At 38.2% G+C, this 25501-nt stretch overlaps 1 long non-coding RNA gene across 1 annotated transcript; it reads right to left on the bottom strand.

The window, feature by feature from the left end:
• Positions 1-17896: 17896 nt before the first annotated feature.
• LOC110017532 lies at positions 17897-25233 on the bottom strand. The gene is made up of 5 exons (XR_002292959.1): positions 25125-25233; positions 23395-23569; positions 21504-21641; positions 18765-18880; positions 17897-18495 (listed from the first exon to the last, which is right to left on the bottom strand). It is a non-coding gene; the product is annotated as an uncharacterized LOC110017532 (long non-coding RNA).
• Between the last annotated feature and the right edge of the window lie 268 nt (positions 25234-25501).

The following is a 25501-nucleotide window of genomic DNA, read 5'->3' as shown; positions in this document are numbered from 1 at the left end:
CAACTCACTTACCTTACTTACATGTTGCGTAAGTGTTCCCTACAACCTGACGCCCGCAGGACGCCCATAGAAAAATTGTGCATGAACATTTTTTCCTCACAGGCTCCCCGGGTTGTCTATGATCTTAAAATTTTGTGTGGGTCATGCGTGTCTTGTACAGATTTGCCTATTGTTCACCAACAGACAGCCTGTATCTACTCAGTTGTGACTGAGGCTCAAGATGCGGCTGCTCCTCTGATGTGGCTGCTCCTCTCCTGGACAACCCAAAAATCTAAACAGATCAACCCCCCGTACGGGTGCATGTGACTGAGGCCTAAACCCATATTTTAAATTAACTCTAGTTCAAAAATAGTTTTCTATGAGTTGTTAACAGATGGCAATATGTTTAAATTATGCAGTAATAGATATAAGACACTAAAGCCTGAGGGTAAATTTAGCAGATTTACTTTCCCCCACATAGTGGAGAACCATCAAATGGCCACAAAGCTCAGGTTAAGGTCAAATAACCTCACACTGCCATCTTATGAGAAAGTCACCTGACTAGTGTATTTACAGCACTGCTGGCTTAACTTGAAGGAACCACTCTGTCTGCACACACACCCGGTGCAGGAGCGGGATAGTGTGATAAAGCTAGGATACATGAGGTTAATTCTGCACTGGCAGATTGTAGGGTTACCGAGGTTAGGAAATGAATTAACATCATTACCTTTAATTAGCCTAAGGCCTCTCTCACACTCCTGCAAAATCAACATGGTCCTCCTTGTGGGTTCCTGAAGCATGAGTCTACTTTGAAAGAATGGAAATTATCCTTGACTGTTTTTGCTTTTATTTACTAGTTTTTCATGGTTGTCAGTTGAGGACACAACAAAACATGATTCCTTTGTTTCACATGAATTTAGATTTACCTTACAAAGGAATCAATAGAAAAAGTGAGTCATGTTTTAAATCTTTTTATATTGATGTTGTGGATATCAGTGTTGCCTCAGTGCAATATGCTTCTGGCTTGTCCACTGAGGCCTGTTTTCCTTGCACAATGATTAAACAGCTTTGGGCAAAGCGGTTCTTGTGGTTTGTCAGGTTAAAAATAATTAAGTAAGAAACCTCAAGCATTAAACGCTAGAAGAACATGTAGTTATTTGGTCATGACCTGGTTGTGAGGTTAAATGAAGTGAAAGGCTTTTCTCCAGGGGGAATTAGAGTTAGCCATGCTTTACATCATGTTGTCTCACGTCAGACAGCTGGTCTCACTATTGCTACAGGTTCATCTTCAGTCTGTTTTTCAGCTTCTTAAAGGGTCATCTCTGTCTAAACCAGTCTTTCTTATTTCAGGGTTTTCCACTCTGCATGTGTGTGTCTGGAGGATGAACTTACTTAACAGTCTCACAGCAGGCACAGATTGGTGGACTCAGACTTTTCTCAGGTTGAGTGACATTTTAAAGTGGTAAACAACTCAGTGGGCTGATGGAGGAGCAAAGTGTTGCACCAAAGAGTCAAAGGAAGGTAAGAGGAGAGCAGTCAGTGGCTGATGGGTTCATTTCATCAAGAAATGAAGACAACATATTATGACTATGATTTTATGATTAGCCAATGTTTCTAAAGTAATGAACACAGGTTACACCCGGCCTTTATTGATTTATTGGAGACCAGTATCCTTTAGACAGACTCACTATTGGATGATATACGGTACTCTGAAATAACTTGTGACCAGAGTTAAAATTTGCCAAATAAGAAAGACCAAACCAAAAACCGGTTGCTGAATTTTGCTTCTCCCTTACTGATTTGGAAACTTAAAGAGCAAACTGAAAAAAACATTCAGCGCAGATTCAATAAAAAAAGTACAACACTAGAAATAGTAAGTGACACAACAATCGTTTCTCAGTTACTGTACAATAACCATTAAGTAAATACAAAGCACATCACATCTGAGCCTGGGGGTGTCCGTGTCTCTGTGGTGTATATAAAGTATATATATTTAACATAAACAAACTCTGCTTTGTAGTCATGGCCGAAAATGGTCATAGATATTTGCGTAGCTATGCAGAACGCAAGAGAACTGAGCACAAAAGCTCATAACTTTTTATACCCACGTTTACATAGACTTTTCATTCTGTGCTCAAACACACCTTGCTGAAGGTGGTGTAAACGTAGATTACACATTTATTTTTATGGGCTTTTTTTGTGACTTGGTTAAGGTTAGCTAAACATCCAGCTAATGAGCTGCATATCAATGTTTAGTAGCTACGATGAAAAATATACTGATTGCTAAATGGTGTCAAACCTCTAAGCTCTTTCATGACTTTTATAGAAAATTACTTTATTATCTAAGAGTTTACAATATACATTTTGCTCTTATGTATTTAATTAAGTTTCTTTTGTAATATCCTTTCACAGTTCATAAAAATGTAGTTTTCAGTAGCCTGGAGAAGGAGTTACTTTCTCAGGTGACACTGAATCTGTCCATTATTTTCTTCCAGCCTTCCTTTCAGTAGGTTTTCATCTCTATGGCAACCTCCTCTTAAATCCAAACCCCAACAGAAATTTTTGGAATGAAAGAACAAAAATAAATATATAAATACATGCAATGTATGGCTGGTGCTTCTCTAAGTCACAGTGGTGCAAAGAACCAGCAAAGAGATTGTGACTGAGTAAATCCAACCTGGCTCTTTTCCTGTACAATGTGGGGTTTACTTGAGAAATATTTGAAAGTGTTGTGCAAGGAGGTTCAGAAATGGGCCATGTCTTTCACACAAAGATTTATGTCTACATGAAACAAAAAGGAAAACTAATTTCAGTTGGCAGGACATGAATCTGTTGGGACTAAAGAAGAAATGTGTAAACGGTTCCTCTTGAAGAAATGCTCACCGCCCTCCACAGCTCATCACTTTGCAGAGTGAGTTCCTAACTTCGCACAGCAATTAAGAGTCTTTTTCTATTGATAATTTTTTTGTGCTTCATCTGCCTCACTCGTTGCTCTATGTTGTCAGTATTCTCCACAGCATTACAATCTACTAAAAACTTTCCTCATTTCATTTGTTTTTCATTTCTCTCTGGGGTTCAAGTTTCTCCATTTTGGAGAAGTACAGTACACTAAAAACAGCAACTCATTCATTTCAGTTTAATCATCAACTTCTGTTATCCAACTAAGGTCATAAGTACAATAGAAATCTATCAACTGTATTCTATTTGGGCGGCCGTGGTGCAGTGGTAGGACGATCGACCTCCAATCGTAAGATTGCGGGTTTGATTCAATTCCTGCCTTGCCCACCCATGAGTCAGTGTCCCAAGACACTGAACCCCGCCTTGCCTCTAGTGGAAGGTTGGTGCCAGTGTTCGGCAGTGGAGCCGCCACCAGGGTGTGAATGTGTGTGTGAATGGGTGAATGGGTCTGTGACTGTAAAGCGCTTTGGGCCTTTGAAGAAGATAGAAAAGCGCTATATAAGTATACGCCATTTACCATAATCTATGTGATTGACTAACGGATCATTCGTGCCAACAGCCATCATGTTTTCATGAATCATCTAAATGTCAAAAATGTCAGTTTGTTTTTTTTGTGTTGCAAACAAGGTTGGGTGTTGTTTGGAACATTTACTGTGTAGCGATGTTGGATTGTGTTTTTTTTACGCATTACTAAAAAACTAGGGAGTTCGTCTAGTACCATTTGTTTTAGCAGTATCAGTATGTTTTTACGTGTTGCAACCAATTTTGGGAGACCCGCAACCGACGCAAAATTAATATGGTGAGCGCCTCTATTTTAAATGGTGCAGCTCCTGTTGTGGTTGCAATTAACACATTCTCACTCCCAACTCGTCATATATGGACGTATTTTTAGGGCCCCCTCCATGTCTCTTTTTGACATTTTGGGTGTCCCCAACTCATTGTTTTTCAACGTGTTCCCATTAAATCAGGGGTCCCCAACCCCCGAGCCGCAGACAGGAAAAAAATGCATCTGCTAACTTTGATTCTTTCCCTGCTTTTATAAATTTTCCGATTCAGAAGGAAGTTTTATTTTGAAAAACTGACGGATTCTGTTCACCACATCCGCCTGTCTTGCTGCGTTGCGTAATATACAGCGGTTGCTCACTCGGAGCGCTAGCTAAGTCAGAAGCCCAAAGCTAAAAGTTAACAAAAGCCAAACAAAAAGACGTGTCTGGAAAATTTCTTTGGGGAGAAAAGAGCCAGTGAGGAAAATGAAGTTGGAGTCTTTAACTTTAAAGAAACATAAAGCTGCTGTTTAAAGACAAAACCAGGAGTCCCTTGTTTCCATGTATCATGTCACCCTGCAATATTGACTCTTGAATGTTTCACATAATCTCACAATAATAAAAATGCAGACATGATAGATTCATTATTATATTTATATGGTTGTGTTGTTTTATTTTGCTTTATTTATCCGTCACACCTTAACAAATGGGCGCAGCTGAAGTTAGCATCCTGTTGTTCCTCCACTTTGACATTAGGGGAAAATATTCATCACAAAGTCTAAGTTTAAACCAGCCGCAAATATTTTACAGAGAATGAATATTCAATCATATAAAGTTGCCAACCTGCGGAATGAAATGTTTCTGAACTGAGGGAACTTTTAAAAGGGACATTTAGGAATTTTTCCTACAGAAAGGCTGAAAATAAGCAGGAATTTTCCAATTTTTATATGCAACCTAATACATTGAAAAACTTCAAACATTTGTTCAAATGTAGATTCTTCTGGGTAGGGGTTTGATTTGTGGAAGAAGCTAATGAGGGCTAGTGGATCCTCCTTGCATTTAGTTTTATGGTGATGTTGGAGTTCCATGGGTTTTATGTTTTGTGACATTAAATACTGTCAAAAAGTTTTACATTTTATTCAAAGTGAGAGTTATATATTTATTACATACTTTAGACTTCTTTAGATTTTAGTTAAAGACCGCTGGTGTAGAGCTCTGAAGCAGCTGCCATGTGTATTTCCCAGGCTTTGAAGTGAAAACTTTGACTTCTAAAGTTGATTTAGAAAAAAAAAAAAAAGGTTCTGCATTATTTCCAGTAAAACTGATCTTCAGCTTATTGTTTTCAGCATAAAACAACTAAAGTTGGAATGTTTACCCTATTTTTACAAGATTTTGTGCTGAAACCAAACAATTTCAATTCAATTTATTTATTTGTATAGCCCAAAATCACAACAACAGTCGTCTCGATGGGCTTCGAAGTAAAACATGAAATCAAAAGGATCACGAATACAAAGAGTTCAATAGAAAAATACTAAAATGAACTAACAAACTGACTAAGCTATACTGGCATCCCTGCCCTTAGACCCCCCTTCGCGGTAAGGAAAAACTCCCCAAAAAACCGGATTCCGGAAAAAACGAAGAAACCTCAGGGGTGCCCACATGAAGGAGGGATCCTCCCCCAGGACGGACAGGCGATTTACCAGAAATCTTAGAGAAGAATTAACTTATCTAAATCTACAACTACATATATAAAAGTCCAGCAGACGAGCTTCATCCAGCCGTGGTTTTCGGGACAGTCAAAGGCGCGAGTCGAGCCGGAGACAGGAACCACAGCCAGGTGTAGGAGCAGGAGCAGAGACGAGGTACTCGGTCAGGTACAGAGCAGAGACGAGCCAGAGATGAGCCAGAGGCAGGATCCACAGCCAGGTGTAGGAGCAGGAGCAAAGGCGAGGTAAACGGTCAGGAACTGGAGCACGGATGAGCCAACTGGAGTCTGGAAGCACTCCCACTCCCCAGGAGGGGAGAGGAAAAGAGGGACAATACATGAATCGCACTGCACCAAACAGAGGCATGGAGAACTAAATGATAAATTATGATCAAGAATAGAGGAGAGGAAGGGTAAAAGTAAAAAAGGAAAGAGGACAGAACCCCAGTGCACCATAGTTACCCCAGCTTCAACTTCTAGCAGCCTTTTAAAAGAAATAGTTATTATTAAGTTTAATTTAAACAAACTAACATTAAGTTAAATAATCTCTGAATACTAGCTAGTCTGACAATAAGCCTGTCCAAAGAGGAATGTTTTCAGTCTAGCTTTGAATGTAGAAACTGAGTCGGCCTCTCTTACATGAGCTGGGAGTTTATTCCATAAGACAGGGGCTTGGTGGCTAAACGCTCTACCTCCAACCGTACTTTTACTAATTCTAGGAACCACAAGCAGTCCTGCATTTTGCGAGCGAAGTGTTCTGATTGGTTGGTAAGGGACTATGAGGTCCTTAATATAGGACGGGGCCATTCCATGTAAGGCCTTATAGGTTAACAGGAGGATCTTGAACTTAATTCTAGAATCAACTGGGAGCCAATGGAGCGAAACTAACACAGGAGTGATGTGATCTCTTCTGCTGGTTCCAGCTAACAATCTAGCAGCTGCGTTCTGAACAAGCTGGAGACTTCTTAAGGAACTCTTAGGACACGCTGCTAACAAGGAGTTACAGTAATCCAGCCTCGACGTAACAAATGCATGGATGAGTTTTTCAGCATCACTCTTAGAAAGTATATTTCTGATCTTAGCAATATTTCGCAGGTGAAAAAAGGCAGTTCTACATGCCTGAGATATGTGAGCCTTAAATGATAAATCCTGGTCAAGTAAAACCCCAAGGTTTCTAACTGTGGAATTGGGGGCTATACGTATGCCATCCAGGGAGACTATCTGAGCAGACAGAGCATCTCTGAGGTTTTTAGGACCAAGTATAATGACCTCAGTTTTTTCTGGGTTCAAGAGGAGGTAATTAATTGTCATCCACGTCTTGATGTCACTGATGCAGGCGTTCAGTTTCTCTATCTGGTCATTCTGGTCAGGCTTCATGGATAAATACAACTGCGTATCGTCGGCATAACAATGAAAATTAATGCTGTGTTTCCTGATCATGTTTCCTAGGGGTAACATATAAAGCGTAAACAGGATCGGTCCCAAGACTGAGCCCTGTGGGACTCCATAGTTGACTCGAGTGCACTGAGAGGAATGGCCATTTACATTAACAAACCTGTTATCGTGTGAAGCTGAAACCTTAACCGTGAAAAAAATATTTTTATATCATATTAATAGAAACCTGGGCGGATGCATAACTACGGTTGTCTTATCAAAATCCCTACTTTCTTTTATAATTTTTCTGTAGATCACAGTCTCATCATTTCCTCTTTAGCCTTCTTATTGTTGCCTTTCATTTTTCATCTCTTTCCTCTGAGTATATAGGGGAAGTTGATTTTAGATAAACTGTCAAAGTAATTTCTGAAAACACAAGTCTATTAAAAGACAGACACATTTCTCGCGATGAGAGCCGGAAACAGACAACCATCCAACACCTCTGCCTCCAACAGCTCTGCGGCTGCCTGTCCGACCTCCTATTTTATTTAGAATTGGTTGTCCTGGTTATAGAAAAGAATAATGAATCTAAGAGATGCAGGGTCAGTGGTTGACAATACACTTGTTCAAACATCTTGCTGCAGATATGGGAGTGTTGGTTCACAGTTCCTGCTCATCAGTTTGTCTCCCAAACTCCCTCTGCTTTCTCAGTCTCCTTCCTCCAGATGGTATGTGGAGAAGAAGAAAAAATCCCAGCACAGCAGGCTTCAATGTGTAGGTCAACAGATTTCTTAAAAACACCAGCTAGAATCATAATTCAGAAAATAAAGTACATACATCCAACATAAACAACTCTGCAAATTAAAACAAACTGTGCATCTCTGTTTTCACTCCACTGTGACTAAATTCCCTTCACATTTCAGTAAGCCTTTTCTGACTAGGGATGGGACATTTATCCTCTAACCAGCTTGTTTGAGGTTACATACATTTCTCATCCCCTACAGTTTTCCTCATTGTTTCAGATTTCACTTCTAACATCTAGTACTGGTATTGTAGGCTACCTACACCCGGATTTGGCTCTGATACCTTTTTTCTATACATTATCACATTCCTTTTTATAAATTTTCACCTACAAGGGACCTAATTATGCATCATTCCCTATTCTTTGGGAGATTGACAAGCTGCACTGCAATGTCTTTTACCTCAATGGTTAAAGCTCTGCATTTTAAGCAAAAAAAGATAGGGAAGAATATGTGAAAGGCTGAGCACAAGCCCCATTCAACTTTAATTGGCCGTGAGAAAGAGAGACTTTCAAGTACAGAAATGATGCAAAAGGGGGGGGGGGGGGGTTGCGATATAAAATGGGAAGATGCAAGCAATTAGGCTAGAAGAGAACATGGAGAGAGCATGAGAAGGAGGGGGAAAAAATAGTGTCATCTTCTGCGGTGACCTCAGGAGGCATATTGATGACAACAAATTTAATGGAGCCTCATTTCCCCTGTGCGGTTCACCTCACTGCACCTGTCTAGACCTCTCTGCATCTCCTCCTCAGCTCTCTATCTCCTTCTTTCCCTGGCGCCAGAGTAATTATGCATGCTTGAATGAGGCTGATCATTTTGCCCAGTCACCGTGTTAACATTAATAAAACAGAGCTCTTTAAAAACTACCTTCTCCTCTCTTTTCCTCCGTTCTGCAAGATCATCTGGTATTACACTGCCATTTACAACTAAACAATCTAAATAGAGAGGATGAATCCACTGCAGTTAATTTAACTCGCAACGAATGTGGATTTAATATTATGAGGGTGAGGACTAACTCCTCAGGGAAGGCTTCAACATTTATTAGGAAGGCTGCCAAATACGACAGTCACTGAGTTACCAAGAGCAGTTTATCGTGATTTCGACTTAAAAAGTAATAGTTTTACTAATTGAGAAATGAAATAAAAAGAGATGTTTTAGCTGTAAAAAAGCATAAAATTTGGAGTATAGATTAAAAAAAAACAAAAAAAAAATGTTTGTTGAAGCCAGAAATAACTTACTTCCAATAAAACATACAGGAAATGTTCAAGGAAAGAAATGAGGTTTATGAGTTAAGAAACCAGCTGAACTTCAAAAAGCAGTGCATTCGTACTACAAAAAAAGAAAATGTGCATATCAATGTACGGTGTGGATTGGATGAAGGTTTAAAACAAAGCTAAAATTTACATGTACTCCAAAAATCCTACAAGATGTCTCTGATGGAGCTGTACAAGGAAAAAAAATTATAAATAAGAACAAAAAAAATGTCACTTCTGCATTGGTGCTATGCAGAAGGTAATGTGAATGTTTTTTTTAAAAAAGAAAAAAAAACTTTAGATAGAAATACACACAACATTAGATGTTATAAAAAAAAGGGGGGGGGGGTCATCCAAGCTTTATTTTCAACCCCTCTTTTATCTGTTTTAAACTTATATTTGTGTTTGAAATAAAGAAATTGAATTGAAGGTATCAAATTATTTAGAGGAAGCAGTGTTCCAGCCATGTTTTATTCCTAATGATAATCGTTGCTGTTTCAGATTGCATTGTCCTAAAGGCCATGTCACACAGCCTCTACATACATTTTGCGCATCTTCCAATATCAATATAGTCTTTAGTAAAAATGTGTGATATACATAATTAAAAGTGTGTCTTTCTGTTGTGATTCGTCAATTTGCGCAGATGTCCATCAAGGGTTTCAGCCAACGGCTCTACACACGTGAATTCAAAATGTTGGCGCGGATACAAATCTGTACGTGCGCCGGGCCCTTCCAGTGTATCTCCCTAGCTGCAGGTCCTTTTTTTGGCTACAGAGCCTAGAAGCTGACTTAGATCTGATTTAGACCAAGGGAATCCGAATGTTCTAATAACCCTTGTGCTATCCTAGGCACTTTAACATTGGGAGTTGGGTCATCTAGACCCACTAGACCAGGGGTCCACAAATCCAGGCCTTGAGGGCCGGTGTCCTACATGTTTTCCAACCAACCTGTTTTTGAAGCTCCTTATTGGCTAAACACACCTGATCCAGGTAATCAGCAGAAAATAAGGCAGGGATTCTGGAAAACCAGCAGGACACTGGCCCTCGAGGCCGGGATTTGGGGACCCCTGCACTAGACAGTGCTCTGAACCTTTTTTCTTCAATGATTTATGATCTTCACTGGTGTCCATGGATTACATGAAATCTTTCCACCTTTATCCACCTTTGTCATGGTAGGGAGAACACGTCAATGTAAGGATGGGGTCATCTAAGATAGCACAAGTGTTAAAACAATGCATCGCAAGGGCCTGCGACGGGTGCCAATGCAATCTGATTTTTGCTCAGTGCTTTGAATGTCAAAACAAAGAAACTCAATGAAGCACGGGCTTATGTGGTTTTTTGCATGGTTTACTCATACTTCTTCCATGGTTTTAACATGATACATCTGCGAAAATTTCATGTAAAGAACCATAACTTCTCTCACTTTTTCCATGCATATTCATGTATGACAGATTTTCATCGGTGCAATATGCACAAAATGTGCGTAGTACTTATGTGACACTTTAAATGCAGGTTTTGGGATTGTCTGGGGCTGTAAAGGTTCATAGAAAGGAGGAGCTGTACTTAAAAAAGATTGCAGGTGTATCTTGCAGTTTCCTTGAAGCTTGTAGAATCACCTTAATCAAAAGAATGGAATGTGTTATAATTTTGTGTGTGTTAATTGTTTTGTAAAGTATTTGCAAAGCAAATATAAGTTGCAAACTTATGACATATGGGTGATGCTTTAGCCCCTAACACCGCACTCTAGTTGTAAGTGAGGTGCGCGTCCTGGGTACTTATTGACCGCACGCAAGTGCTGCACACACAGGGTGTGCAGGATATACGAAAGTGCCTGTAGGATGCCTGTAGGTTGCTTACACAAACTATGATTTGATTGTCTAATTTCCTCATTTCTGTCAAGCTACTTTTGTTGCACCAGGAATGTTAGGTTGGGAATGTGAGGAGCTATAAGCTTATGGGACAGTGTTAACAGAGAGATGATGGGAAGTAGGGAAGGGTTTATTCCATGTCAGAAGTCCACACTCACAACTAAGAGGTAAATTTCTAAGTAACTCTTGCTGCCCTGCAGAATTACGTCATAGAAAACTACAGATTATTAAAAATTGTGGCTGCAAAATGGCATAATCATAAACAAAAAGACCACTAGGAATGCTTTGGGTGGAACTTTTAAGAAAAACAGACAAATATAGTGCACAAAGCAGTGACGTGCAGTCAGGAGAGTCATTATGGGAAGAAAAGAGAAAAGATCAATTCAATTATTATATTTAAACAGTAATTTGTGCTTTGCAGTCATTTTCCATTTAAATGTACCATTTTTGGGTGTTTTTTCTTTTCAAAATCGCTGAATTTCCGCATTTGCCGTTCAGATACTAAGAAGTGACGTGCGGTGAGGCACCAGCCCGCTGAGCCTCAACTAGGATTGCGCAATACCTATGCAGTCAGAGGTACTGCTGTCTCTCTGTATGTCGGTTCAATCACTTGTACTATATGAGCTGAGTTTACATAATTTAGCAGATGTATATAATGTACAGTGTTTGTTTTTATAAATAACTGTATGTGAGGGACGTATGTATGTTTCTTGTGCTGAGCGCTAAACGCCGGCAAAAAAGCCGCTGGGTGAGGCCAGACATTCTCGTGCCTCATGTTAGGGGGCGCCGGTGAGCCCTGAGATTATGACGCTAAAAAACAATAGAAGAAGTGTTAGCAAGCGGCAAGTCATTTTCTTCAGAAGGAGCGGCGTATGGACTTTATTTACAAGTAAAGGTAAGACGATAATAACGTTTGTGCTTTTTTTCTATGCTGCAGTTTGTACATGAAAAAAAAACACGTTGAAATGATATTTTAAACAAAACACGTTAACTTTTGTCAATTAAATGGTGAATAAGTTACTCAGTATGGTTCATATGTTTGTAAATCTGACTGATGACGTCAGTGCCTCACCAGCCATTAACCTCACCGCACGTCACTGGCGCAAAGAATACGTAACAAGATAAAATGAATATAATCTTGCAAAAATACTAGTGTTGTGTTAGTTTTAGCATTTGAACATTGAGCTTTTTTTATTAATAATTTTGGAATAATTTAAATTCTAACTTTAAGGGACAAAAATTTTAAAGACTATTACTTATCAGGTGCAGCTCAGGCAGACACAATGGTGGAGTCAGGGATTGGCAGAATCAGAGTCTTTAATATAAATCAGGGCAAAGGTTCAGGTCCAGGAGGCCATCCAAAAAGAGGAATAAGAGCAGAAAACAAAAGGACAAGGAACTGTGGAGAATTAAGGGCTGGTTGGCTCACAGTGAAAGAAAGACAATCTGGCACCGGCTTGACTAGAATCACTGCTTATATAGGGAAGACAATGAGACACAGGTGGAGCACATTAGGGAGGAAGCAGATCACAGGAACTGGAAAGGAAGACAGGACTACAAAATAAAACAGGAAGTGACAACCAAAGAGCTAACTAGTCCTGACGTTACTGAAATATTACTCAGCATTACTACAGCAAAAACTCACTTTGTAAGAGTATTTTATATGAGGTCAATTTGCATCACAATTAGAAATTGTTTGAGATCATTAAGGGATATGAATCAGTCTGCAAAAAGATTATTTTAGCCACTGGAAGGATATTTAAAGCCAAAGACACAAAATATTTAACAATTCTGGAGAAGGAATAACTAAAAACAAACGGAAATTGTAAAGACATCTTCCTAACTGCCTTCCTAATGATAAGTATTATCCCAAGTCATTGTTCTTACTAAAGTATCTCTGACAACAATGTAGATTAGAACACTGGCCATCAAATACACTTTGAAAACCCACAATCATTTTCATTGATGTCAAAACTTCACAGTCTTCTCAAAAAGTGTATTTTTCCCACTTTCCCTGTGCAGAAAGAAATATTCTGTCCAGAGATCTGCTATGGAAGGAAGCCAACTCTGCTAAAGTGTTACAAAACAAAAATAAAGCAATTCACCGTCTGCCTTTCATCAGAACCTGACAGTGACAAATGGCTTTTATTGTCTTTGTCTAGCCTAATTATAATTATTGTACAATGTTCTCTGAGCTTATCTATGCTTTCTTCAGAACTTTCAGTGATAAAAAATGATTAATCCTCTCGCTGTTCCAATATGACTTTGTAATCATTTACCAAAATTCAGGGTTCTTTTTCTTTTGACGTGCAAACAGACTATCTATTTTATTTTGGCCTACAATAAAAATAAAAAATAAAAAAAAAACAGTTAAAGACCCACTCTGCTTTCGTAGTGTATATATGATATATAAACCAACCGATGAGGACTGATATCTGACACATGCAGGGTAGAACAACAAAGAGATGAATTTGGTGAATTCTGATGTTCAAACACAGTTACAGCGTTGTTGCCTCGGGAGAACCTGACATGTCCAATAAAAAGAGACATTTCTTTCCAAAGATTTATTAGCAGACAAATAAATTGTTCTGATGCTTACATGGGTCAGGAAGAGGTAAAAGCCTTTAAGATCCAGTTTACGTCATTTTCAGGCAGCATGGACATAGTTTCCATTTTCTATGCACAAAAAAAGTAGCTGACTTGGTACAACGGTCATGACCTGACCGACAGCGTTTATTTGAGAAAAACAGGAAGGAGAGAACTTAGGGAAGGGAACACTGTCAGAAAGGAACAACATTTTCAAAGAACAAAACAGAAATGTTTCATGAGCACACAACGACAGACCACTGAGACAGAGACTGACAGCCATGCAGGGAAGTGAAGCAGTGCTCAGTAAAATAATACTATCAGAAAGCTGCCAGACAGACACATTTCTACACTGTTTTAGTGTCACACTGAGCCTCACTGTGTGACCAAGAAGCGGCTGACAACATCACACACCCTACAAGGCACAGTCATTGTTCTGACTGCTAAGTAAAGCCCTACAGAATCTGCTTTGCTTGTCAAGTACTTGGTTGGGGGTTGAAACTTGGTTATGGGGGGCTGAAATCCCACCTTTTACTAAACCTCTCTTTTTACATTTAAAAAATAGTGTCAAAATATTATGGAAACATGGCAACTAAAAAGCCCTTACAACCAGATCAGAAGGTTAAAATGTGCAGTTATCATATAAAAATCTAAATCTTTTCAAAGAGAAAATACTAAGTAGGCTTTTTTAACCCCCAAAGACCCACATATAGAAAAAGTCAATGAAAACATTTTTGGGCCTTTGAAAATTGCTGAAGGAGGAGGTTGATGCATAAATGTGTGTGTTTTTAATTCATTCTTTTTTAGTTTTTTGTGACTTTTGACAAAAATGTTGCCAGATGGCATTGGGACATTGGGGGTCAAATATCCTGAACTAAAAATTATTATCATTTTTTTTTAATTAAGAAGTATTTGGTTTATGTTCTTTTTATATTCTTCATATCTAAATGTAATTGATAAGTCAATGGTGTTAACGGCTTATACAGTAACCAGTGTTAAAAAGATTAATAGAATGAGGAATTATAATGACAATATTAAAAGTGTATAAAGTATTTTTATTTTTTACACTCATGTGATTAAAACTCAAATGCACAAAAATAAATAAATAAATAAAAATTGCTTTCCAATCACTGATGTCTATAATTCTGGAGATATGGAGCTAAAGCATGTTATTTGGTTCTTTCTTTAATCTTAATATCTAGACGTGTTTAAAAGATTGTGTAAAATGCAATTTAATGTTAGTTGAAGAGGTCAAATTGCTGGGATGGGCAAACAACTCACATGGGCTCAGACAGGAACACACAGCAGGCAGATCACACAGCCAGGAAGAAACACAGAAGAAACAAACACACTATTTTGCTTTACACTCAGTCAAGGTAGTCATGTAAACTCTTAACATTATCAGCTGGAATGTCTGTGGGATTTGCTCGGAGCAAAGAGGCTGAAAATGTCCTTTAATGTACTCCGCTACAACTCCAAACAAAGAGGACTTGATGTTTTAATAATTAAAAATTTCACTGCGTCACACGTGACGATCTGCAAGTATTTTTAAAAATTACCATTATCAGTAATCATTGTGTGCGGGGTTATGGGCCGTATGTTTTGACGGAAGGAAGTGGAAAGGGTGGGTTGGGTTTCTATTGTAATATAGTTTGTTTGTTTTTTTTGCTTTAAATGTTGAAACGCTTCGAGTTGGGCAATGTACGAGAAGCGCTTTTACGTATAAATAAAATATTTGATTTGATTTGAAGGAAGCACAATCTTCTGTCTTATTTGTATTCTTTTTCAGAATCAACCACAATTCATCAAGTCACAGATCTTGGAGTCGCTGTGGCTCTAATATTGCCATGATGAGTTTTCTGCAGCATTTTTGCCGTTGGACCCACGGTGGCTGGGATCGGCAGATTGTCGTTCGGTCATTGTCGGGACCCTGGCCCATCCTCTAGTGCCCATGCTGCTAGTATACTGTAAGATTTCTAACAATCTGACAAGAGCGGGGGGCAGCATTCGGATGTCTGCCAATCATCAGATGATTTTGGAGAACTTGGAGCTTCTCATCATCAGTCAATTATCACACTGCTGCTTTCCTGCCACCTTGCCTTCTCCAAAGTGCCTGGACGGTCATTGCCCAATGCCAGGAAAATGTCTAGTCGCTGTGTAATTTCTCGTATAAACCTTAGCAGCCACCGCACGCCATGCAAAAATGTGACTGCCGCCTCCCGATCACAAATGCCAGCGTGCGGTAGACAGCTGATTGTAAAAGACTATAGATTAAAGCTGGATAAGCTTTTGGTTAAACACAAACATTCATATCCGACACTCACAATAAAGCCTGATTTCCTTTTTTTTTTAAATCACTTTGATGGTGTTAAATGTAAAGACATAAGTACTAAAGCGGGTATATGCCATTTTTTGTTTGAGCCATAAAAGTTATGTCTGTGAGTTATCTCATTGACCCTTCTGCAGAAATCATATTCTTAAACTTTGCCATTTTTTTTAATTTCGCTTTCTCAGTAAATCACATCATGGTTGCATTCAGTGGAATTAAAATAAGATATTAAAAAAAAACAACCTTTTAACTGTCCTTGTGCTCAAACCCTTTGAACCTTCTCACACAGTCCTTGGGACATCAAATCTAAGAATCCAATGTGCATAATAAACCAAGGTTCTGCTGCTACTGCAGGGCCCTTTTAAGGATTCAAAGACAGGAGAATTAAAGTATGCATGGATTTTATCTGCAGAAGTCTGAATACAATGTGTTGGTTGTTTTTTTCCTCTTTACTCTTCTGTATTTTCAATTAGACTTTACCATTGCCACTGTGAAGTACAAATGTTAGTGATATCCACTTTGTGTTTAATTTCTCTCATTAAGCCTTGTTAGAGATTTTAGTTTTCTGCAGTGTCCTTAACTTCCTTTCTCTTTTCAAAAACCACAGCTCTCTCAGCTGGACAGCATTAATGCATGAATTGAGGTAAACCTACTTGCTTAACCCTTTCAAGGTAAAATAAAGTAAGTTGGTAAAAATCAAAACTCCAGACACTTGTGGCAGATTAAGAAATGAACACTTCAATAGTGTTCCATTTGCATTTAAACAAGATTAGCATTTTTTGAGAGCCAAAGATAAAAGGTAATCTTTTCACAGCTGATTTATTGCGATAGATTCCTTTTCTTCAATTCGCTGTCACTCTCTTAGAAGTGGATGCCGTTTATAATTAGAAATAAGCTCTATACAAGGCAAATCGGCTATAAATAGCTAACCTGTAATTAAGTTTTACAATGGCTAATCAGAAGGAAAAATTCTGATTAGCCATTCTAAAATCAAAAGTTACACTTTTGACTTTAGACTGATACATTTTTTTTCACGTCTTTTAATTTGCTACCACGTAATTCATTTCTGTGTGCACATGGAAATACCAGTCAGAGTGATTTGTGACAAAAAAAACCTTCTATAAAATACTGTAAATTTGTATTGATATACTTAAGACTTGTTAACAGTTGTGTGGATGGTGTGTGTGTAAGTGTGTATGAGCAACAACCAGGCATGTGTACACATAGGGCCCTATAGGTGCTTGAGCACCAGCCCTTTTTGCCTCATATTAAAAGGTGCCTTAGAGCCCCAATGTTTTATTTATTTTTTTATTTTTGGTATTAATAGCAATACATTTATGCTAGAGATACAAGAAAAAATGTGGCTACAAAACCCCTCGGTATTCAATCAAACCCATTTTATTGTAATACAGGGGTTCTGAGTTGCCGCTTCTGTCTTTGCGGCTCCCCAAAGGACTTAGAGCCGCCAGTCAGACAGAGTTAGGGACGGCCGGGGATAGCGAGTGAAAGTACTCCACCATGGAGAACTGAAGAGACGTGACAGTGAAGATACTTGAACTTGTAAGTTCTGGTCTAACTATTTGCTGTCTGCTGAGCTGCAGACACAGCCGCCCTCGTGAACTATTTAGTGCATTTAGCCTTAACCGTTATCAGAACTTAACCTTTCCTCCAGGTTTTAGTGGCCAACAAAAAAGTTCAGCTAGAGTCAGACTGATTTTTCTTCTGACAAGATTTCAGAAACATATTGTTCTCATTTGCTGAATATAGCAGTTGTCTACCCATTCATTTTCCGGGCCTGCTTATCCTGGTCAGGGTCACAGGGGTATGCTGGAGCACATCCCAGCTAGTCACAGGAGACTGGGGAGGGGTACACCCTGGATGGGTCACCAGTCTATTGTAGGGCCACACAGATAAAAAACCAGGCACACAATTCAATTCAATTTTATTTGTATAGCCCAAAATCACAACAACAGTCGTCTCGATGGGCTTCGAAGTAAAACATGAACTCAAAAGGATCACGAATACAAAGAGTTCAATAGGAAAATACTAAAATGAACTAACAAACTGACTAAGCTATACTGGCATCCCTGCCCTTAGACCCCCCTTCGCGGTAAGGAAAAAACTCACACACACACCTAGAAGAACTTTAGAGTCATTTAATTAACTGCATGTTTCTTGGACTGGGGAGGCAAAGGAGGCATATTTGACATGTTTTGGAATTTATAGTTTCAACTAGATTTCAACTTAAAACAATAAAATGTAAAATAAACAGGTGAAGACTTAATAAACAGAAATGTATTACTGATTTATTTACCTATTGATTTTTTTATTTATCTATTTTATTTTATTTGACTGAGAGTTTTATAAGTAGATTTTGTCCAGAAAACAGTTAGTAATAGAGTATTGTTAATAATATAGTATATGTTCCATACAAATTTACTGACTCTCAGACACTCACAAGTTGTGTGTATGTGTGTGCGCTGAAGTTGCGGCCCCGCCTGAGCTAGACCCTGCCTTCAGTGGCCCCCAGGTAAATTGAGTTTGAGACCCCTGGTCTAAAGTTTACATCTCAATATGTACTATGCAAGTGCATAATAAGCCAAAAACACAGTATGCTTTAGAAACGTTTTTAATGACAACTTACTTTGCTTCTGTCACATTTGAAAAAGGACTGCTTTCATGCTGAGGCTCTCAAGGCTGGCGTGATGACACAAAATATGTCAGATATAAATATTTATCTAGTTCTACTGAGCTCAACCCAAAAGAAAAAGGCAAACATGTTCTAAATTAGACATACCAGTGTATCAGCAAGATCAAACTCAGATAGAGTTTTAATAACAACCTCCATGTCAGAGTCAGAAGAGTCTTCCAGTTCTCAAACTGCAAAACGTACAGGAATTACAACTATTTTAATGTTGACAACAGTATAACCCCATATTTGGTAAACAACAATGTCAATCCAAAGCTCCACAGACAGGATTGGTAAGAAACCATAAGTAGGTATATTCTAAATTACCAGAAAATAAACGTACAAATACTAGCAAGGCAAAGCGCTGTGGGCAAGTTATGCCAGATATGCTTATAACTTACAATTTATTAATTTAAAATGGGCAATGCGTGTCAAATTACACACATGCATCACATCTTACCTTATTCAAGTAGATGTAGAGAGTGATCCTTTGATACGGCCTGCCAACTTCATCCTTATAAGCCTCAACGGTAAAGGGACGTTGTGATCCAGGGATATTAACAACCTCTGTGTCATCTGGATACAACAGCAAAAAAGGTCCATCTTTTATAACTTTATTAAAGTCCTTCATTTTTTTAACAGTCTGATTGAGCAGACTTGTGGCAGTGTTACCACGATCTGTTTGTAGAGAAATAGTTATCTATCTATCTATCTATCTATCTATCTATCTATCTATCTATCTATCTATCTATCTATCTATCTATCTATCTATCTATCTATCTATCTATCTATCTATCTATCTATCTATCTATCTATCTATCTATCTATCTATCTATCTATCTATCTATCTATCTATCTATCTATCTATCTATAACCACCTTTCTGCATGGTCATCAAGCCAACATTTATCTCAAAGAAAAAAACCAAAACAGGGAGACAGAAATGTCTTAAAAATGAAAATTCAAGTCAGTTTTTATGTGATGAGTTACACATTGCCAGAAGGTCCAAATGAACAAATATTGTTTATTTATTCAAAGCAAAAACAAAGACAACAATCTTTTAAATTGCAGATTTTAACAAAACAGTTAAAAGTCTGGTTTATTAGACGATTTACCTTTTTTTAATAATAGCTGATTAACTGACAAGCTGCAATTTGTCGTAACATTTGAGGAATAAATTATTTGTCAGGGTTGGAAAGTAAATATTTGCTAAAAAGTAAATGTAAATGTTAGAACCCTCTTCAATCATCTTTGATCTATTTTTAAATAGTTCCCAGTGGTCTTGTAACCCTTGTGCTATCCTAGGCACTTTAACATTGGGAGTTGGGTCATCTAGACCCACTAGACAGGGCGCTGAACCTTTTTTCTTCAATGATTTGTGAACTTCACTGGTGTCCATGGATTACATGAAATCTTTCCACCTTTATCCACCTTTGTCATGGTAGGGAGAACACGTCAATGTAAGGGTGGGGTCATCTAAGATAGCACAAGGGTTAATTATGATTATGAAGTTCTTAGGCAAAATCAAAAACATTGTTGTATTCTTGGATTTAGTTGCTGAACAGTAGTGGTTCATTAGAAAGCCGCCTCAGAGTTGTGGACGAGGTGCTGGCGTGAAAGTTAGCGTGCTTTGATTCCCCATCATCCCTTTTTTCTCCACTGTCTCCTGCTAGCACACAGCCCCTCACAAGCCCATTAGGAGTGAAACAAAAATTGCAAAAAATATTGGAGCTATCCAGTTTTGAGCAAGATAGCAGCTCAGACGAGGAAAACAAAGGCGTTCATAGATCTTCCTTAAGTGGATGTATTAGAATGGAGCAGAGCGGTGAGACTTTTGCCCGCCCACTGCCGTTTTAACTAAGCTGGTACTGAATTACATAAGAAGAAGGTTTTAAGAGCCCTGTTTCCTGTAACACTTTTATCTAATCATTAGATAAAAGTTAGATTCATTGGACACATTAGACACATTATTTACTTTGACGTGTTCTTCCTACCATGACAAAGGTGGAAAGATTTCATGTAATCCATGGACACCAGTGAAGATCAAAAATCATTAGAGAAAAAAGTTCAGAGCACTGTCTAGTGGGTCCAGATCAGTGTTTTTCAACCAGTGTGCCGCGGCACACTAGTGTGCCGTGAGAGATGGTCAAGTGTGCCGTGGAAAATTGCCCTCATTAACTGATCTAAAAACATTTTCCATCTCCATGATTTCAGCTCTCTGTTCATCCAAACGGGCCCTGATAAAACACTGATCATAAAATACTTTTTCTTTGCGTTTATTTTATTTTATTAAAGACATTTTGATAAGGTACCGCGATTCAGCTGCACCTTTGGCTGCATTTTGGAAACGTCCCGTCCCTTTAACTGTCTCCGCCAATCATTCTTGAAGGCTTAATCACATGTCATTAGTCTGACCAATCAGAAGTGGTTAAAGTCTTCACTTCCTTGTCCCGATTTAGCTCGTAAAGTCGCTCAGTTCTAAAAAAAATAGCAGCTAAAGCTCGTCTTTAGCGGTGTAGCTTTCCACAGAATCCGGTATCAGACCGTGGAACAAGAGAACAAAACAATGAAGCTCCGAAAAGCAATCTCCAGCTGTTTTATGCACTACATCTCCCATGATGCATTGGGTTGTGAGAGTGACAGCGCATACGGAGATCTGTTGTTAAATGTCTTGAAACCAACGAACACACATCAAACTGTTTTTAAATCTTCTAACTTATCTTTTATTGCATCTTTTAGAAAAAAACAGCTGAAGTTTCCAGCTTTTTCTGCAACAATTATCTCAAAAATGCATGTGAGATTGCGGAGGGACTGTAGATCAATACAGACTATGAGTTTCTCCTTTTTTTTTAAATTTTTGGATGCTGGTGTGCCGCAGGATTTTTTTTAAGGTTAAAGTGTGCCGTGGCTCAGAAAAGGTTGAAAAACACTGGTCTAGATGACCCAACTCCCAACGTTAAAGTGCCTAGGATAGCACAAGGGTTACGTTAGACTACAATCCAGTCTCCTTTCATCCATTTTCTGACGTAGTTTGATTGAGCTGTGATAAAATGAGACCTAATTTTATTTTTACTGATTTTTTCAGTCTGTGTACTGAAATGACAACCATTCTTCATACCACACACATCAGAAATAATGAGAGGATGTCATCACACAGCTAGGCAGTTTATTATGAACAGTTGATGCCACAGCCAACTTACATATACTGTTTGTTTCACAGTTTTCTTCAAATCCATTTTCCCTTTAGAAAAACTTTAGCCTCTCTTCATTTTTCCTTTTTCGATATTCTTGGACGGTGCAGAAGGTTGCAGTAGGGAAAGTCTGAACAGTCTTTGGTCCTAAAAGGAAGAACAGGAAAATTATGTTTGGATGACCAGACTAAAAGAAAATAAAAAGCACACTAGTAACCTACCACTGTATGACAACGGACAGTAGAAAGTAGTACACATCTTCTACATTTTTATACTCAATTTGAATTGAATCCATGTAACTGAGTTAAAAATGAAATAAGGACAGGATTAAAAAAAGAGATGTAAAAAATCCTACATTTTCACCAACACTCATTTGATGTGCTATATTATTTGAGAAATACTAAACCAACCAAGTTACATTTAAAAGACCCAGTTAGACAGACTAACATCATGTATTAGTCTGTTAGACTGGTTTTATGTGTTCTTAGGCATTTTCTTTTTTACTTCTGACACTTGCCTGCAAGTCCTCATCCTCGATGATCCGTCTGCTTTTCCCTCCTCGTCAAAACCATTGACAGTCAGTCAAAACTCAAACATAATCCAATCAGCGATGTCCGTCTATGTCGTAATGTACCTACCTCTTCCGGTTTGTTCTTGTTTTTCCATTCTCCAATATTTCATTTTGCTTTCCCGAATTATTATTATTTTTTTAATATTTTTTTTTTCTTTGCTTTTTGAAATGTGATTTTTTTATGTTTTCTTTTCTTTTCTGAAAAGTTTTTTTATTTTTTGTTTCTGGAAATTTGTTCTGATTTCTAAAATGTAATGTTGTATTTTGTAGTATTTGTTTCGCTTTCTTAATTTCATTGTCATAATTCAAATGTTTTTGCATAGAGTGATTTGTTAATGATTTGCACTTCAGGGCCACCATATCACATATATGGATTTAGTTTACTCTGAAAGGCTTAAGAAAACTTGCACTGTGTCTGTTTAAATGGATATCTTGCTAAAAACAAGTACATTTTAAGAAAATGTATATAGAGAGTACATGTGCTACTGTTTATCTTCTAGTTGCACAAAGTCTTTTCTTTTTTTTGTATCCGAAACAGCTAGTATTTGTAGTTTGACCAATATTTTTTAAACTTTGCTTTCTAGGGAATTGTAAAACAAATGGTAACAAATCAGGTGTTGAATGTTAATTGTTTCAAGAACCTTTGCTGCTGAATCTCTTTTTAGGGTCATGGGACTGCTGGAGCCAACCACTGTTGGGCAAAGTCGGAGTGTACGCTGAACAAGTTGCTAGTTTGTTGCAACTTGTCCTAAACTGCATTGGAAGTTTTGAATCGCCAATTAATATATGAAGCATGATTTCGGACTGTGGGAAGAAGCCAGAGTGCAAAAACCATATGCACATGGAGAACATGCACACTCCACACAGAAAGGACCCAGCCAGAAATCAAACCAAGGCTTTCTCGCTGTGAGGCGAGAGTGCCTACAACTTCTTTTACTTTTATTCTAAGAAAAAAAAAAGTTTTCTTTTTATTTCTAACAATGATCCAGTCCTTTAGTCACTCCATGTTAAGTGATGTGTTTCAGTTCTTTAAGTATGCAAAAATAGAAATTCCATCTTAGTTGTAGTTATTTTGGTCCACTGAACACTTTGTAAAACTCTTGTCAATATTCTGTCTTCAAAGCAGGTATTGATTTTCTGGTAGCTTCTGTGAGATTTATTCTGAAGCTTATGCTGAGCAATACTTATTTGCTGCAAGCATAAGATCTTAGGAATAAGAATACATTTTTAATGTCCTTGCAAATGAGTGACACATCCTAACAGGAAAATCTCCTATATTCAACTGGTTCTTTGTTTGCAGGGCCTCAGGGCTTGTGTTCTGATGATTACCTTGCTGTTTCTCTTCATCCTGCGTCTTGCATGCACATCTCTCTCAGCTCCATTGGTGTCCCAGTTTTACTAAGCAGGTGGTTCTCTTGTAGTCTGACAACTTCCATCGGTATCAGGCTCATATTATTCTCCTCCCACTCATCGGATTGACTCACTTCATGAATACTAGTCATTCCTGGCAAAATGCAAACACTAAATCATGGCTGAATGCTTTGCCACTTATATCATAGTCTATGATTAAAATTAGTTACAAGAAGATGAACAATTATACAGAAACACTGGGTAGAAATGTTTATATTTGAATGAATACATTTCATTAAGCTTAGACCAACCCCAGCCAAGTACAGACTCTGCAGTAAGGAGCACAGGTTTTTATTTCTACATCTGAGCCCGGGGCAAGCCTGGAAACGTAACTGATATCTAAGAAAATGTTTTCCACAGTCTGACCTGAATCTCAAACAAGTCATCTAATTTTCTATACCTTTCCATCTCACGCTATTGCTCCCCTTTCCCCGTCTCTGATTATTGTTCCCAACTGAGCAAAATGGAAACTCGTCTGGCTTCAGTGAAGAGGATTTAAAGAAAGGCACAGAGGTGTGACCACTTCTCCAAATCAGGGAAGCTAGACTTGGATGATGTGGAAACAACGAGAACATGCCAAAAGTGCATTCTGGAATGCACAATTAGCATATGCAGTGGGGTGATTCTTTTTCTCATCTTTGTGTTTATTAGCGCATGTCCACCACCTACAGTTGCAAAAAGTCGTGAAGCAAAATGTTGCAGCGGAACAAATCTCGTAAATCTTGCTCAAGGCTTTTTCTTTCACATGCTCTATTTCCATAAATGAAAGACTATATAATTCCACAAATATTAATTTCTCCTCCATGGTGGGGAATGAAGCGGCTATTTGGAGTGAACGACAAATGCCGGCACCTTTCTGGGAGCTGAGCTCTTTTTTCCCCCCGTAAACTGTCTTTCAGCCTATCTTTTTCTCTTCAGGCAGCATGTGATTGGTTAATTCACATGTGTTTGCGCTGAGGACGCTGGGGAAGGGGGGGTGTAACAACATGCGGAGCAGCATCACATGAACTGAGTATGAAGGAGACAGGAAGACATTCACTGTCTCAATACTGTGGTTTGTTCTAAAGCCAGACTGCATTATCTAGTTATTAATTGGTTTTCTTTAATAATGGCTTTACCAATGCAGCTTTTACCATTTTATCTGTAACATGGATATGCTTTTATTTATTCTCTCCAGATAAAATGTAAAAAAAAGATATAAAAATCAAATATTTATAATTCAACTTTTTACTTTATATATTTTCAGCTTTGCCCTTTTAAACAAATTTAAAGTGAAACAACTTCTCGTTGCACCAGTTTATCCCTCATGCGTGATTTATCTGCCGCTGTGAGTTTAGCAAACTGTCCCTCTTCTGCTCAGTGCAAACCATTGACTGTAAATCATTTACAGTCAGCAGTGCAAACTCAACAATCGCTGAAGCACAATCGGTTGTAAATGGGAAAAATTGAATCTAAAAGCCATTACATATTTTTTTTTAAATCACATATAAGTCACTCCTTTACAGTCAATGGTGCAAACTCATATTTACTTTTGACAATAACAACAGGTTGAAAAAATACATATGAGCTGGCTCGTGTCGTTCACACCAAAGAGCGGCTGTTAGGACTATTTCATTTGTGATGGGGTAGCTCTATGCTATGCTGCTCACCTGCTGCTCCTTGGGGATATGAGTCTGAAACTCTTGAGATAAAAATAATCCTTGTTGCATCTCCTTCTCTCATTGGAACTGAATTTAAGCAATGTGGTTGCAGCAATGAGGGCATGTCTGGACTTTGACCGTTCCCAATTCTGCTTTGCTTGCATGCGCGTTACCAATACCAGTTACTCTTTTTTTTAAATTAATCTCCGTTTTTTTTCATTAGACTGAGAGAAAATGTTTTTGTTCCGGGACACAACATGTACCTTAGAAATAAAATAACAAGGGTTTCTATAGTCCAATAATTGCAATTTAATCTCTGAAATCTGAAATGTAATTCATTACTTCCCTCTGTTACTGAAAAAAGTAATTAAATTACAGTAATGTGT

The sequence above is a fragment of the Oryzias latipes genome, chromosome 22 (genome assembly GCF_002234675.1).
Source record: "Oryzias latipes chromosome 22, ASM223467v1".
Taxonomy (NCBI): Eukaryota; Metazoa; Chordata; class Actinopteri; order Beloniformes; family Adrianichthyidae; genus Oryzias; species Oryzias latipes.
This window is presented reverse-complemented; position numbering and strand designations above follow the sequence as displayed.